This window comes from Coturnix japonica, chromosome 1, assembly GCF_001577835.2.
Source record: "Coturnix japonica isolate 7356 chromosome 1, Coturnix japonica 2.1, whole genome shotgun sequence".
NCBI lineage: Eukaryota > Metazoa > Chordata > Aves > Galliformes > Phasianidae > Coturnix > Coturnix japonica.
The window spans coordinates 104,661,785-104,678,357 of NC_029516.1; the positions used below are offsets into that span (position 1 = coordinate 104,661,785).

General features: G+C 33.5%; 1 protein-coding gene across 2 annotated transcripts in view; it reads right to left on the reverse strand.

Moving 5' to 3' along the window:
• The window catches only part of IL1RAPL1 (interleukin 1 receptor accessory protein like 1), a 667,444-nt gene that overhangs the window by 172,408 nt on the left and 478,463 nt on the right, over window positions 1-16,573 (reverse strand). The window lies entirely within an intron of this gene.

Sequence of the window (16,573 nt, forward strand, 5' to 3'; positions counted from 1 at the left end):
ACACTGAGGTACAGGAATCTAGTAAGTTTAACAACAACAACAACAACAAAACACAGCCACAAAAAATATCTTCTCTCTCTGACTTTTTACTAAACAGCAGTAAGAACTGGAGAAAAAAACAAACAAACAAACAAAAAAACCAACACAAAACATGCACACACACACAAACCAACCACAAAACCTCACAACTACAGCATCCCTTAACAAGCTAAGTACCCTTTATTTTTTTAAGAAGAGGTGTAGAAAGGCAACCATTTTCAGATCCTACAGAAATGGTAATGATTTCAAAGTATTTCCTCTACTGTGTTGCAAGCAAACAACTAAAATTATTTTCCATGTTACTAAATAATAGAAAAGGTCCTCGTTCTAATAGGTACTTATCACATGATTGTCAGAAGGAGCAGTGCTCAGATTCCTATTTCTATTCTTTCACAGGAGATCGTCAGGTTTCTTGCCAAGAATCTTAATTCCAGGACATTATTGTCTACATCTGCATGGATTCAGTATCTCTTCTCTCTGTTTCCCTTGCACTCTTTCCTCTTTCCCTCTTCCCCTCTTCGTTCCCCTCCTGCCTTTCACTTTCTTCTGCATCTTCTTCCCCCTCTTCACCTCCTTCTTCTCTTTCCTTATTTCCTTTTCCTCTTAAGAGTCAAGAATCTTATTCCAGATAAAGTTAACAAAAAACTCCAAAACAAACAAACAAACCAACAAACAAAAACCAAGTTTTTGTTAGGTCAGCTTCTCACAAGTAAAAGCAGTTTGATCAAATCCACATTACAGTCCATCTTTGAATTCTGAACTATAACTGTAGAACGGTTTACAAAGAAATCTGTGTCACATTTGCTTTTCACTAAAACTAATATAAAACAATTAAATAAAAATCTTAAGTAAAGTAACCATTTCTGAAACTGTATTTAAAATTAATATTTAAGTTTAAACTTATTGTTCATGTGCAGACATACTGATTGTACTCAAAGAGAAAGTAATTAATTTCACATTCCTTACCTACTATATTGGATGTACATTTAAAATGTATTGAAATATTGCCCTGTGGTGAAAAAATGGAGAGCCATGACAATAAATTACCCATCTATAAACTACCCAGAATTTTACATTAGCTGCTTATTTCCATATTATTCACATAGTATATTATTAGTCACATAGTATATACTCTTACCATATGCAAACTTCTACTATTTGAGGAGACTGGCCACTTGAATGTGCTTCATATAACTAATGAAGATAAGCTTAATCTGAACTGTACATCAAAATATGACTAATCCTGGGTATCAAAACAATTGCATTGACTCAAAAGTGTGCAACCTTAGTTATAATCATAATTAATATAATTGATAACAATTCAAAAGATCTATGCCTGCATTCACAAATTGCTTAGATTTTGCTATGGAAATTCTGATGATTTTAGTCCTGTCTTCATTTCTTAGAGGCAGACAGGACTATGTGGAGCTGTCTACAACTCAGAAACACAGTTTATTGTCTGGAAGGACAGGAAAATTCTTGCAAGGAAGTAAGTTCACTAGAATGGTTGTCTTGCTTAGTCATTTTGAGTTATCTGTATTTTAGAACATTTCTTGTCTAGATATTTTATTGAAGTAAAACTTACTTTCTGAAGACAAAAAGCTTTCTGATCATTCTGAGAAGTAATTACATCTGTGATGTAATACAATGAGATTAAACCTTTTATGTTTACAAATTCATCTTGTTCTTAGAAAAAAAATGACTGGCATGAAATGACTGGCATGTCCCTGGAAGGTATAAACCGTAGCACTGTTCAGAAAAATCCTCCACCTTGTCTCATTAAAATTTCCATTCCTGCTTTCCTGCTGATTTTTCAGAGTTTTATTTTTTAAACCCCTGTTGTGTCCCCTCTTTGTCCCCTCTTTGTTCCGTTAGTTTGGCACAAGCAAATGACCACAGGGAGAAGATATCCCCCCCCGTAGCCACACTATATAATAGAATGCAATAAAACTATATATGTGCAGCCCGAACCTAAGTACTCAGATATTTCACTAGATAAATTATTTTCTTCTTTGAAATAAATACGTGGCAAGATCTTTTATAAGAAGTAAATTAATACTTGTTTGAGACTTCTAATAAATAAGATGTCTCAGGTACAATGATTATATTTCATTCACAAAGGCATTATTTAAAATTACATCTACACTGAATTCCACAGCAGCTCTATAAGAATATTCTGCCTCACTGTGAACAAGCTTGATTATACCCTCAATCAAACAGGTCAAACTGAGGGCAGATACAAATGAAAATCCATATAAGGCTACCAGGGATGAGTATGAATAATATCAACATAAATTAACTACTTAATGTGACTTGGTTATCATAATGACTGACTGAAGATCAGATTTTATCTGTTGAATCCTTCCTATTAATCTTGAATTTCAAGACATATATTTGGCCTCTTCTTTCAGTGTGTGCTTTTAGTGTTGTTTTCCTATTAGCACATACTATTAAAAAGCCAACACTACTGATTTGGGTATACAAATAAAACATTTTTATTTCTCATACCAAGAGTTTAAATTATGCATATTGCAAAAGGAGGAGGCATTGAAGAAATGAAGATGGTGTCATGGTTTAACCCACAATGTGGCTCAGCACCACACAGTCACTTGCCTCTACTTCCGAGTGGTATAGGGGAAAGAACTGGGGTAAAACAAGTAGAACTCATAGGTTGAGATAAACCTTTTAATAAGAATGGCCTTGGCTCTGTACAGCACTATTCAGCAACAACTATAAACATCAGTGTGTTTGTTATCAACATTATTTTTCTCCTAGAACCAAAACACAGCATCAAACCAGACACTCTGAAGAAAACATTTCTGTCCCGGTTGAAACCAAGAAAGATGGGAAGAATATTTCTTTCTAGGAAAACTTTTAATAATATGTTTTTGGCTTGTGAGTCCCCCATGATCAACAACAGGCTAAATAGTGGAGAAGAGGAACAGATGCAGCCAGGTGCTGGGGTTTTCATTATATACTCATCTCTAATTGAATATGATAGGACATTTGTATTAGTCCTATGACTTCAGAGATGTATATAGTTCTCCTTTTACTGGATAATTTTCTTAAACACAGTGGCTTTTTCCAGCAGGCTCCAAGGAAAAAGCCCTAATCATCTCTTATCATAGATGCTAAAAATTCCTGAAATACAAATGAACTGAACAGTATATGTAGTTAAAATCAGTGAGTGACATGTTAGCCTAATATTATGGAAGTAACAGTTTATTTGTGTGGCAGCTTTAGAATTCACGTTTTGAATCAGATGCTGAAGCATGGTCTGTCTGCATGGTCTTTTCAGTTTGTTCAGATTATCTGAAATAAATGAGAAGCGTTGAACATGTTTGCTGTTACTTTTGTTGCCTTAAACAAGCATGTGATACGTTATCTGTATGTTTAATTAAAAGTGGTCTCGTTAGGAGAAGAATGAAACCACACATCCAGGAGCACTTCCCTCAGTTTCACTGTTTTATAAGCCTACAGAATTTCACTCACCAGGAATTTTGTTTTGTCTTCTTACGTTACTGGCTTGTGTGAGGCCTTAAGGCCAAAATGACCATCTTTTCTCCTGGTAGAGTACCATAAATAGATTCTTATGTTTAACTATCTTCATACCTCTTGAGAGGAACCCCCAGACCTGTTGCTTGTTGCATGTTACAGGACGGTCTGATAGACAGCATCAGTGGGATCTGGCATCGCAGTCTTACAAACAGTAGCAATAAACAGTAGCAGCCTCAAACTTTTTCCAGCCTTTATAGTGGCAACTAAAAGACAAATAGTTGAAGACAGAAAAGACCACTGCAATTGTCATTTTTAATATTCAAGTACTGTGCTCCTGGTTTGAATTCTGTTTTCTCTACAATTTTTACACACATAGCTTTCTCTAAAGTGCCTTGTTTCTCTACTATTGGGCCTGTCTTGTTCTTTATCACCATATGAGAAAAGGATTAAACAAATCCAGTTGACCTCAGATAAGCTCTTTGTGCTGCTGATTCTAATACTGCTTTTCTTCCAAGACAAATGAAAAGCTTCTGGATCCTGTTTCCTAGTTCTTTTCAAGACTGGTGACTAATATAAATGACTTTTATAGGGACCTGTATGAGCTATGATATCTTACCGCACTACTGTGAGACAGTTTGAATCAATGAGAGTATTTTTATTTCCACAGCAAGTAGTCTTTGTTTATGATCAGCTATGTTGTGTGCTATAAAAGTCTTGTATAAGACTTGTGAAACAAACTGAAACATAAGCAGTATCCTTAACAACTGAGCTACCTGAATAGTTTACATATTCATGAAGAAAAATAGAATTATGTAACTCATGGGGTTTTTGAAAAAGTAAGAAAAGTTAGACTCACACATCACATCAAGTAAGTGCCCAAAAATGCACATTATTAAAATTTCTCAGTATATCATCACTGATCTCCTTCTCACATAATTCCCTTGGCTTTCTTTTTGTTTTGTTTTGTGGTTGTGGGTTTTTATTTTTTGTGTGGTTTTTTTTTTTTTGTTTGTTTGTTTGTTTTGGCTCTAGATTAAACTATATGGGAAAGAAAATTCTGAGAATCTTATAGTATTCTGTTCTCTATGACTAAACCAAACATGCATTTTCTTAGCAATTACTCTACCATGCTTACTGGAAAGTTTACTAAAAAGCCTTACTTCTGTAACCATTATGTTGTCCAATTACTCAGAGAAACTCACAGTTTTCTGTTCAGCTTCACTTCTGCCCTTCTCAGTTGAATTTTCAGTTTTATTATTCATTACTTTTTTTCTTCATGATCTTTTAATGATCTTTAAAATTTCACCCTGAAATTTAACATTACTTTCCAGTTCTGCCCTGCTATCTTGTATGTGCTATTTTTTAGATTTCAAACCAGAATAACTGGAGTTTTCTGACATCTCTATTGTAGGACAATGACTTTAGGAACTTTTCCTGCCTTTGCTTATTATTGTTTTTTTTGTTTTTTTTTTTTTTAAGAGAGAGTTAAAGCAGATAATTCTTGGAAATATTGTAACTCACAACCTTTGAACACAAATTTTGGATACTTTATTCTTTTTTCCATAATTAAATCTTTCTGCTGATAAGGTTGACATTTCAGAATAAGATTTCTCAGTCTCGGAGGAGGCCTTGTGAAGGGAATAGGGCTTTATGCACCCTGACCGCTTCCACCCTTCCAAAAAGCTGACATTTAAAGTCCTGATAATTAGAGTTTTTACTTATTGCACTGGCTTTTCTCCTTCATAATTTGTAGTCAACCTTTTAATTTTGTTTCTCTATTTCATAATCACGTAATTTAAAGTCCAACTTGTTCTCATTCTTTCTGTCCTGTCATGGATCTGTACATCTTTTTCATTTGTTCTCCAATTCATTTCAGTGATTTAGGTTTTCTAAATCTACCTTTGCTTGGCTAAAAATCTGGACACAATATGATTTCCAGTGGTGTAAAAATTGAGAGAAATCCTTAATTTCTAGTTTTGTAAATACTGTTGGTTTTGCTTTTTTTTTGTTGTTGTTGTTGTTGTTTTGTTTGTTTGTTTGTTTGCTTGTTTTTTAATTTTAATTTTATTTTAATACTTTGATTTGAGTGCACAATAAGTTCTTTGTCCTCTCAGGCAGCTATTTTTATATCTTGTGAGCTTACAGAATGATTATTTTTTATTACTGTTTTTATTTTTAGTAACTATTTGCACTCATAATCAGGTTTAGAAAATCCAGATGATTCCCAAGGTGTCCTAGGTAGCAGCTATATAGATGTGTTTCAAGGCAGGCTCCATGCTGAATAAATGGTATGGAATGTCTCTATAGCTTATACTAAGGATCTGCCTGGTTCTATACTGCTTGTATAGATGCTGCCATTACAACAGCAGATGTTCTGGCACCGAGGACTTCAGATTTCCTAATCTTTGCACAAATATGTATGAAGTCTAAGCCTGCAAGCTTCACAGAATCCAGTTTTTTAATGTGATTGTAGGATATTAATGTCTACACAAGTGCACAGAAGCAAAAATATGCACAATACCTTTAATGGGGAGTAGAAGGTGACTGAGAACAGTTGTATCTAGCACTTATTGCCTGATCAACGTGCCAAACTTTGAACAAAGCTAGCCATAAAAATCCAGTATGGCAGATGTTATATTAACACACATCATATGGTCACTTGGCAGTGAAGAGGGATTAGACATCATAAGCATTTGGTCTGCAGAAACATTACCAAATCTTGTGGTTACACAGTAATGATTTATTTTTGTGTGAAAAAAATACTCTACTTGATACTTTTTTACTAAATGTGTGAAAAAACAATACATCAAACCTGCAAACCTTATTGAAAAGAAAATGGAAACTTAAAACAATCAGGAAACATAAAACAATTCAAAAAACCTCCTCCTCTAATTACAAGCATGTTGAGAAAAAGGAACGTTACTAGCAAACAAAAAAGATCAAATTGGATTATTTCTTTTTCAGATTCTATAACAGAAACAATAACACTTTTCTCTCTTTAGTCAATATTTTCTTTAAAGAATCCTTCCATTATGTTTCTTTGGGAACAGAAAAAAGAGATTGGAAAAGTTTACTTTATGAAGTAAGGAAAGTGGTACATATTAGAACATCTTGAAATTAATCTATGTATGTTTACTTTGGCAAGAAATCTATGCCACTCTATTTGCCGAATAACTACAATCATAAAACTACAGAAAAAAAAATCTTGATTAGTCAGTCTTCTTCATAGTAAAAGATCTTAGACCCAGAAGAAGTGTAATTTAGAGGCTTCCCTCCCCTAGTTTTCCCCCAAAGTTGCTATTTATTTCTTTTAAATATAAGGAGGAATTTGTAATGAAATGCACATACTGTTTACACAGAAAAAGTAAGGTGCATTTGGGATTTTTCAATTAATTATCTGTAATGGTAAGTACTATTTTAAGAAACTTTACATCTTCATTAAAAATGTCTATTTTTCATGTTAGAGAATCTAAAAAATAACTCAAATGCTATTTTATTTTTTGGAGGTTAGAATAGAAGTGTTGATAATAATAATAATTCTTCACCTGCCTAGGTTTCAGTATCTTGGTCTCTGCAGTGCAAGCACTTAATATTTCACAATATTTTTGTTTTAATCATCCAAAGTTAATAGATCATAAATATTAGAAAACCAAATTTGAATTTTCAACAGAGGAACTAGCTTTCTATGTTAGAATTACTTCATTTATCCTGGAGTTTGTCTACAAGGTGCTATTCAGAGTCATACAGAGATATCTGAGTCTCATTAGAAAGAACATACTAAAACACCATTGCATCTGGGTGGAAATACTGTATTTCAGCAGCTTAATAATCTGTGCTATTGAGCTTGTCAAAAGTACCATGCAAACAAACCTGCGCTGCTTTTAAGATCTGAGCTAAATGCTGACGTGTAATACCTCACTGTGATGCATTTTTCATAATTTAAGTGTACTAACCTAGTTCCCCAAAAATGGTAGAAGTACTTAGAGGCCTAAATGCCATGCCAACTCTCAAAATGTCATGAGTTGCAATGGATCTAATTTGTTTAACTTTTTGTAAAGTTAGAAAGAGGAAACTAAATTCCTGGAAAGCAAGTGACTTTCTTGAAAAGCTTTCATTGGCTGAAAACACAATTTTCCAGCAAATTAGATTCTTTCCCAGTGGAAAAATAAACCTGTTAATGTAAAGCATCTGTATAAAGTATGAACATAACTCATTTTGCTTACAAATAATCTACTTCTGCTTTATATGGCTGACTTCATTTGCATTTTCAGAGAAGCACATAAACTGTTACACCGGAGAGAAAGTAAATAAAAGGTATTATCCTGCAGTAGCAGCCACATCTTTGTGCAGTGCACTGGGTAGGAATTGTAGACACAAAAGTCTAGCATATCTATTTAATAATCTTAAACACTCAGCAATCAAGTCGGCTCAATGTTACTATTAATATTTAGAGAGTAAACATAAGGACTCAGCACTTCCCCAGTCTGGACAGCAAGATATCATGTTTGTGGAAGAGGATTTTCTGATTTTCTGAGACAAACGAATAGATTATTGTTTCTTCTTCTTCTGCATAAATTCCAAAACAAAGTTAAATAAATACAGAGAAAAGGAAAGTAAGAAGCAAAAACAATTAGGTCACCTTTTCCTTACACATCTTAATACTACTTGTGTTATGATCCAGCTCATGATTTTAACTATTATAAGTGATATTCACTTAGATATCAAAAGTTGCTGCAGGCACTTCTCACGACTGATTCATAATATATATTCCTGGGAAGATACACAGTATTAGATCAGTGCCAAATGTAACTGATATTTCAAATCAACTGGGAAGAAAAAAAAAAAAGAAGCTAATTATTAATGTATTTTTACTCATTTTAGAAACATCATATTGATGTTTTTCTTCTTCCTTCCTCTCTGCTCAGCTTTCCTTTGGTCATATACAAATCTATTCCAAAATAGACAAGAAACTTCTAGAGATAGTCCAGAGAAGGACCACAAAGATGATGAGGGATCTGGAGCATCTCCTTTACAGAGCCCAGGGGCTAAGAAGGGATCTCATCAGTGCTTATAAATACCTAAAGGGCAGGAGACAAATGGATGAGCCCAGTCTCTTTTCAGTGGTGCCTACAGATGGGACAATGGGCAATGAAAAGAGACTGGAACACAGAATTTCCATAGAAACACGAGAAAAAACATTACTGTGAGGATGACAGAGCACTAGGACAGCCTGCTAAGAGAGGCAGTGGAGTTTCCTTCACTGGAGACATTCAAGACCCCTCTGGACACTTTCCCGTGCAACTTCCTGAAGGGAACCTGTTTTTAGAAGATGGGGTAGACTCAGTGATCTTTAGAAGTTCCTTCCAACACCTACAATTCTGTGATTATATGTGATTCAAAGTCTAATCACGCTGTTTAGAGTTGATCAAGGGGGAACAGAAAATAAGGATCTGTGTGTCCTAGCAGACAACATTTGTTGCCCATGAGCCAGCAGTGAGCCCTTGTAGCCAATGACATCCTGGGGTGAATTAAAAAGAGAATGGCCAGCAGGTTGAGGGAGGTGATCCCTCCCATCTACTCTGTCTTGGTGAATATTACGACCAGCTCTGGTCTCCCCAGTTCAAAAAGACAGGCATCTCCTAGAAGCATTCCAGCAGAGGGACACAAAGATGAGAAAGGGCCCAGAATATCTCCCATATAAGGAGAGGCAGAGTAACCTTGTTCTGTTACCTTGGTCTGTTAGCTAGATTTATAATTGGATCAGTATTGCTGGAGCTACAGCTCCACCTCTGTCTCCCTAAGCAGATCTACTGGTTATTCAAACAGGAAAGTCTACAGCTTCACTACTGCTTCGCCAATCTCTGTCTCTGAGACCATTCTCAATGGGATGTCAATGCCTGCAAACCCAGCGATCCAGTCTTTCTCTGCATTATCTATTGGTAATGGGTCTTGTGAGCAAGCCGACTGTTCACCACAGATCTCCTCTTAATCAAGTTGTTGTTGTTTTTTTTTTTCTTTTCTTTTAAATTTCACTAAATTTGGAAGTTTAAGGTCACAGAAGAAAACAAAAAATAAAAATAAAATAAAATAAAATAAAATAAAAATGTAAGAAAATATCAATGTAAAAAGCTACAAAATGAGTGAAAAAACAAATGCTTAACTGAAACTTGAAGTAAAAAAAACAATACTAAGAAATAGAAATTTTCTAAAAATGATGGGCACATAACTTCAAAATCAGGCAAAGTATATATATATATATATAAAAAAAACCACAACAAAATCCCACACCTAAGTTGAGCTCAGAATGAATCTGTAGGAAATAATTTGCGATCTTCAGCTACATGTTGCTGGATATTTTTATTAGCAATTAACATGATTAAGTACAGTTTTCTTATCTGATTTAATTAGCTGTACTCATACAGAACTATTCTAAGTTGGGCATCAAAGATATATGACACATATTTTCAACTACATGTACAATTATTGTGAAAATGAATGTAATAGTAATTTTTACTAGCCCAAGGCAATTATAATTATGGGAAGTGCTTGTTTGGTAAAAGGTCACAATTTGATGTCTTGCATTTGCCTGAAATAGTCCAGTCACTGCACAAACTCCAACAATAAAAGCTTATTTTTAACAACCATGATTTAACAATTTAACTTTAGAACTCATTATAAGTGTTTCTGAATATTTAAACAGTAAGAATTTAAAATTATTATCTCAAAACGAATGATGGATTAAACTTTTAAATTTGTTTTTATTTTTGTACTCAGTTTATGCTTTTACCTATGGGCATACTGCTGAATAAGATATGCCAGTTTTATGAACTACAATGATAATTTCTTAAAGCCACGTGAATTGCTGAGAACTTTTTAAATGACCCTTTCAGAATTACATTAATCTTCAAGTTTCTTCCCACTGTCTCCTGATTAATTCACTTGCATTTTGCTGGAGGCCAGCTGCATGGAGTCTTTGCCTTCAGCCAAAAGGCTGGGGAAGCTGCTTACGGTGTATTTCATATCACATCAATCAAGCACAAGCATTCAACCCCTAACCCACCACTGTGTATTAGTGACCTGGATCCTGAAGCCAGGATTCTTGCCAGAAACCTGTTTTCTAGTCCACATTGTAACACATTACAGCTGCAGAAGATGTAACATCATTTGTCAGTTCAACATTTGCTGCCAGCCAGTTGTCAAACAGCATTTGGGGAAAGAAAAAGGAGAACAGTCTACAAATTGAGAGAAATCTTAAAGGAGAAGGTTATGAATATAATTGTCTTTAAACATGATATGTCTTAAGGAGGAAATCAATAGAATGAAAATGTAAACCAAGCTGCCTCCTGTTTGAAAAACATGCAGAATTTTTTCTGACAATGCATAAAGTTCATGGTTCACACAATGAATTAACAACAAACCAGCCAAACTCATTTGATGCATAAAATATATTTTTTAGGAAAAAAAATATGACATCAAATTGCTGAAGCACATCTACTGTGTGGTTATTTCTAGTAGGTTTTATAAACTGTTAGAAACAAACGTTTTAGAAGGTGTTGTAATTGCTTGGGATTTTTACCCTTTGATTTATGAATAAGAAAGCAAATGATATTCATAATTTAAAGATGTCTGTACAAGCTGCACAAAAAATGCTGAGCTATAGATATATACTGAAAAAGAATGGATTCTCTATTGTTTTCTGCACATAAAGATGAAATATATCACTATGTCTAAATGTGGTAGAATATATTAAGGCAAAGTACAGATGTTTGGAAAGATGAAGTGCCCCAGCAATTGCCTTTGTTTTTTATTTCCAGGGAGAGTTTTCACACAAAAGTACAGCTTTTCTTAGCAACAAATTCAATCCAGGGATCTTACTTACATCTACACTTCCTGAAACAGAATAAAAATATATATTATTTGCTATTAAACTAATATATCTAGCTAATTTTCTATGTGAACAAAGTATTTGTTGGTTCATAGACGTACACGCTGCAGCAAATAGAAGGCTTTTACTTCCCTGTATACTATCCCATAAATAAAAATAAGAGCAAGAAAAATATTCAGTCTTCTTACAAACATAAACGGTAATCACATCTGAATGCTTTCTAATCTTCACAAAACATATTATTTTTTCTAAAGAATATATTACTCTATGTAATGATGTATGATCTCTGTTTTGTCTAGAAATTAGACTCAGTTCATGCATGTTTTATCAAACAATTTTTGCATTTTTAGGCTGGACACCCATGACAAATACTGACTAAAGACAATGTTCATATAATTGTCACACATATTATATGTATGACAATTATTATAAGGCTTCATAAAACCAAGTTTATAAACAATAAAGTAACAGAAATAAAACTACATTAAGAAAGCTGTTCAGTATTGCGAGGAGACATCTAAACACTTGAGTTCAGCTGAAATTGCTGGAGGTAAAGGTACTCAAAATTTAATTTATTTGAATTAAAAAATAGTTCCCATTTGTTTACTCAATTTTTTTCTTAGATTTATAAGAATGCAATTTAAGCTTACATACCCTAGTAATCAGAGAACAAATTTCAAACTGCATAATTAATTTGCATTAAGCAATAATGACATCTTTGATTCTTGCATCTTCATCAGGTATTTATTTTGAAAGCAAATTAATCCTCCACAAATGAAGTTTGGACATAACAAATACCACTTTCCTGGCAGTCAGTTTATAATCTTGAACATGAGATTTATTCTTTTGCTCAGACAAAAAAGACAGTTACCAATTGAGAGCTTTGTCTTTTTTTTGAGGGGAAAAAAAAACCAAAAAAACAACAACCAAACAAAAACCAAAACCAAAAAACAGTAATTACGGTTCTTCTAGAGCTGAGCTGACAAAGCTTATCAGGGTGCTGCTTACCTGTATTAAAATTTAAAACTTATTTTCATAGGCGCAACAGGTAGAAATGTCAACTGTAAATTTAAGTCAAGGCAAAGAAGCAACAAAACAGCAAACAGGGCAAATTCCTAACACATTTGTCATTCTGCACAAACTCCACTCTCCATATAAGTTTCAAGAATTATAGTAGTATCAGTGCTAGAAAATATGATAACTGCATGTACATACATATCCTTAGAGTACATGGCAAACATGGTACAAAAAAATAATGAAAAAAAAAATCTATGAATGTTTTCATCTCCTTAGTAATAACCATGTGATTAATGAAAAGGACTCATGAATCCTTAACAACTTTTTGATAATTCATTTATTTTATTGCCAGAAAACTGGAAAAAAAAAACAGATATCTATTAACATGTACTATCTAGATATTTAGAGCTCAGTTGGCTAACTATTAACCATAATTTTCTTAGTAGAAGCACTAATATAGGAGAGAACAACAACAACAACAAAAACAAAACAAATACAAAAAACCCAAAACACACCACTTTTATTTAAAAAAAAAAAAAAAAAAAGATTTACAATGCTCTGAGAGACAAAAAGCTCATTTTAAAAAATGAATTTTCTTAACAGAGAAGATTATTACAAGCAAGGTGAAGTTATATGTTGATAGAATCTTGTGCCTTCCATTTCTTTACAAATTTTCCTCAGTATGTCTCCATTCCTTTCAGATAAATATGCCCCTGACATAAGCTTTCTTGCAGAAAAGAAATAACATCTCTCTATTGCAATTCTGAAATACCATATTTTATGAATCAGATGTAAACGGCAACAAGAACAGTCATGCCTTTAATGGTCTGAAATCATAAACACTAAAAGGATTAAGTGCTCTGATTCACCACAGTGAATTTAATCAGAAATACAAAAAGTTGATTGAAATATTAAATATGCTACTATGTCATCGATGTCAGCCTCCAGTAAAAAAGTACACTGCTAATATTCTACCTCTATTCGATAACGATAAAATGGTTTCTGTGGTTCCATGTGCCCATGATGTTTCCTGTTGAGACTTAACTAACACTAAAGCAAGACAGCTCTATTTCCTAAACTGCACCAAATGTAAGACTAGCACTACCTATATAAAGCCAGAAAAACTTACTGTTTTAAATCTGAGGAGTTATTTGTAACTTAGAAGTAACTAATCAATATACTGATATGCACTTTGCTCCTCCAGGCACAGCAGTCTCTTAAATGGTTCACTCCTCACAGGTTACACAGAACAAACAGGAATTAGGTACACTCTGAGCTAAAGAACCTTGTCCCAAGTCTTACAGGATGACAACACTCAATACAGTACATGCTTCAACAGATGCCTTGTGTACTGAATCCCATTGCTCTTTCTGCCCACAGGCCATAGCCTTTGCACGTGCATCTGAAAAGGTCAGCTGCCTTTCCAGATGTGAGCTGCCAAGAGATGCTGGTCACACATGCCCCAAGTGTCTAGTTGATCAGAATGAATTGTCAGTTCCTGTCTTAGGCACAAGACTGATATGTAATCATAATCACACTATATTAAGCTTCCAAAAGGTTAAACAGATGAGCTTGAGTAGTTTTAACTTAATGATCTGAAGAATGTCTCATCATGTCCTCATCAAAAAACCAAGGAGTGTTATACTGTCATTCACTCATCAACAGGTTGGGCAAGAGACAATAGCAAGTGTCTTGAATACAATTTTCCTTGACTGCTTTCAAATTTGCTCTCATATACTCCACATACACCATATTCATTTAAACAGATAATTTATGTTAGCAAACTTTGAACTTTGCTGCAAATTATAAATTACTAAGAGTATATGTCTTAGTGAAGCCTTTGTCTTTAAACATCTTTTAATCTTGTCTTTAAATGATTAAGAATACCTAAAAGGACATTATGGTTTTATCATATTTACAGTAGAGACTGAATTTCTACACAATTACATCCTATATGAAAGTCCAGGTAATAGACATTATTGTTAGAGTTAAGGTACTATGGTTAGGCTGCGGTTAGACTTGATGATCTACAAGGTCTTTTCCAACCTGGGTAATTCTATGATCACCAAAACATTTTACAGATTTTATAAAAATTCTCATATGAGAACTTTGCTATAACAATTTTATGATTTTCTTTTTTTTTCTTTTTTTCTTTTTTCTTTTTTTTTTTTTACCTCAAAAAACAGTCTAAGCTGTTTATATATATGTTTATATGAAAATATATAACAGTCTAATGAGAAGTGGATGGAAGCTTGTTCTCAAAAGACTGAGATGCAATAATGTTTTACAATATTGTCCAAAAAACATTCAATAGTTTAGATATCTATCATATCAAATAAGAGCACTATCTGATCTCTATGAAAAGCATCCCAGTAAAATTTCTAGATATCCAACAACCTGTAACAGCAAGCTTTTTTTTTTCTCTTTTTTTTTTCCTCTCTTCTCAACACTGTTAATGACATTTCAAGAGTTGATGCAGGGAAATATTTAACTGCTCTGCTCATGTTTTTCCAATTCATTTTCTATGAACAAATGAGAGCTATATCAATGATGTAGTTTTGAACACTTACATAAATAATAAAATGCTGAAATATTACAGAATTATGACCCATTTAAAGAGTAATAAATTGAAATAAAATATGGCAATCATAACTCGAGATTTTTTTGTATAGTCTGCTTATAAAGAACCATTGCTGTGCCTATTAGGAGCCTAATATAAGTGGGCTCTTTCTTTTAAATACTGTATACATAAGTAGAGAATGAGAAGCATTTAAGAGTACAGTTACCATTTTCTGTTGGAAACCCACATACATTTTCTTCCAGAGTAGCCATGAGTCTTGTCCTAAGACCCCCACTTAAGACCACCCATTTTAAATTACAGTTTTCCAGGGCCTGTTCTCATATCAGACAAGACACTCAAAACAAGCTTTTCTAAACTTGCTCCTCTGTTCAAGTTTAGAAGTGCAAGAAGCCTCAGTTTTTAGTATGGACAGTCAACTTTGATGCATTTGCTTGGGCTTATTTTTAAGTGCAAGAGCATCTGAATTAGCCGCTCCCATCAACTATTCAGTATAACTGTGACCACAGAGTTTGATACTAGTAAGGCACCTTCTTCTTAACTCCTCTGCTAAACAGAAATGAAAGAGTCCTTAACATTAGCTCTCCCTGAAGTCATTCAAGCAAAACATTTTTAAACAGGATAACTCAGAAAACAGTTGAAAGAGTAAAATAGAAAAAAAAGTTAATAAAATCAAGCTGTCTTCAGTTTGAGGGAATACTCCACTTACCCAGATGAAAAAAACATTTTAACAGAAGTAAAAACAGAGTATTAAGAGATGTATTTTAAAAGCAAAAACATTTAACAGAGTATACGTTAAATCAGTGTATGTTTATCTCATGCCATAAAGCAAAGCATCTCAGAGTGGCTCAACACACTGAATTTGTGTAGAGTCACACTCTGTAAGTACTCTGCTAATTAGCCAGTGATTGTGAAGTATTTTTAAGTGGTATAAAAGAGCCAATTACCAGTACACATGTTTTTATTATAGTAATCATTTAGTATACACATATATACAGCTTTTTGTTATTGTTGATAAAAATTACCTAGTGGTTCAATTTTAAGGATGTCGTTTGAAATAGAATGAGAAAAAGGTGAAGTCCCTTTGAAAATTTTGGAACACAGTTTCACTCTGACAATTCAGATTCGACCTGATGATGCTCTTCTATGTAAATTTGTTTAAGCAGTTTACAGTACTCAATAAAATTAAAGAAGAATCATAATCTTCTATGCTACATTCTAAAGAAGGCTGAAAATGATAACATATTTGAAATTTTATGACATTAATGCTTACACCAAGAGTGAAGTTACTTTGTGAAAGCTATTTGGAGAGTAATATGTCTAATAACCAATACCATATCTATCAAGGGATTAGAGACAACAATTAAACAGAGGTAATTCAAGCTGTAAATGCTGTCCTACTAGAAGCAGATTTTTCATTTAAACCTTCAATAAGCACGACAACATGAATTATTAATTACACTTCCCAATAAATCCCCAAATCATTTACTTCTCCTGCACACTTGTATCTTTACTCTTAGCAAAAATATCACTTTTATTAGACTATTGAAAGTGTA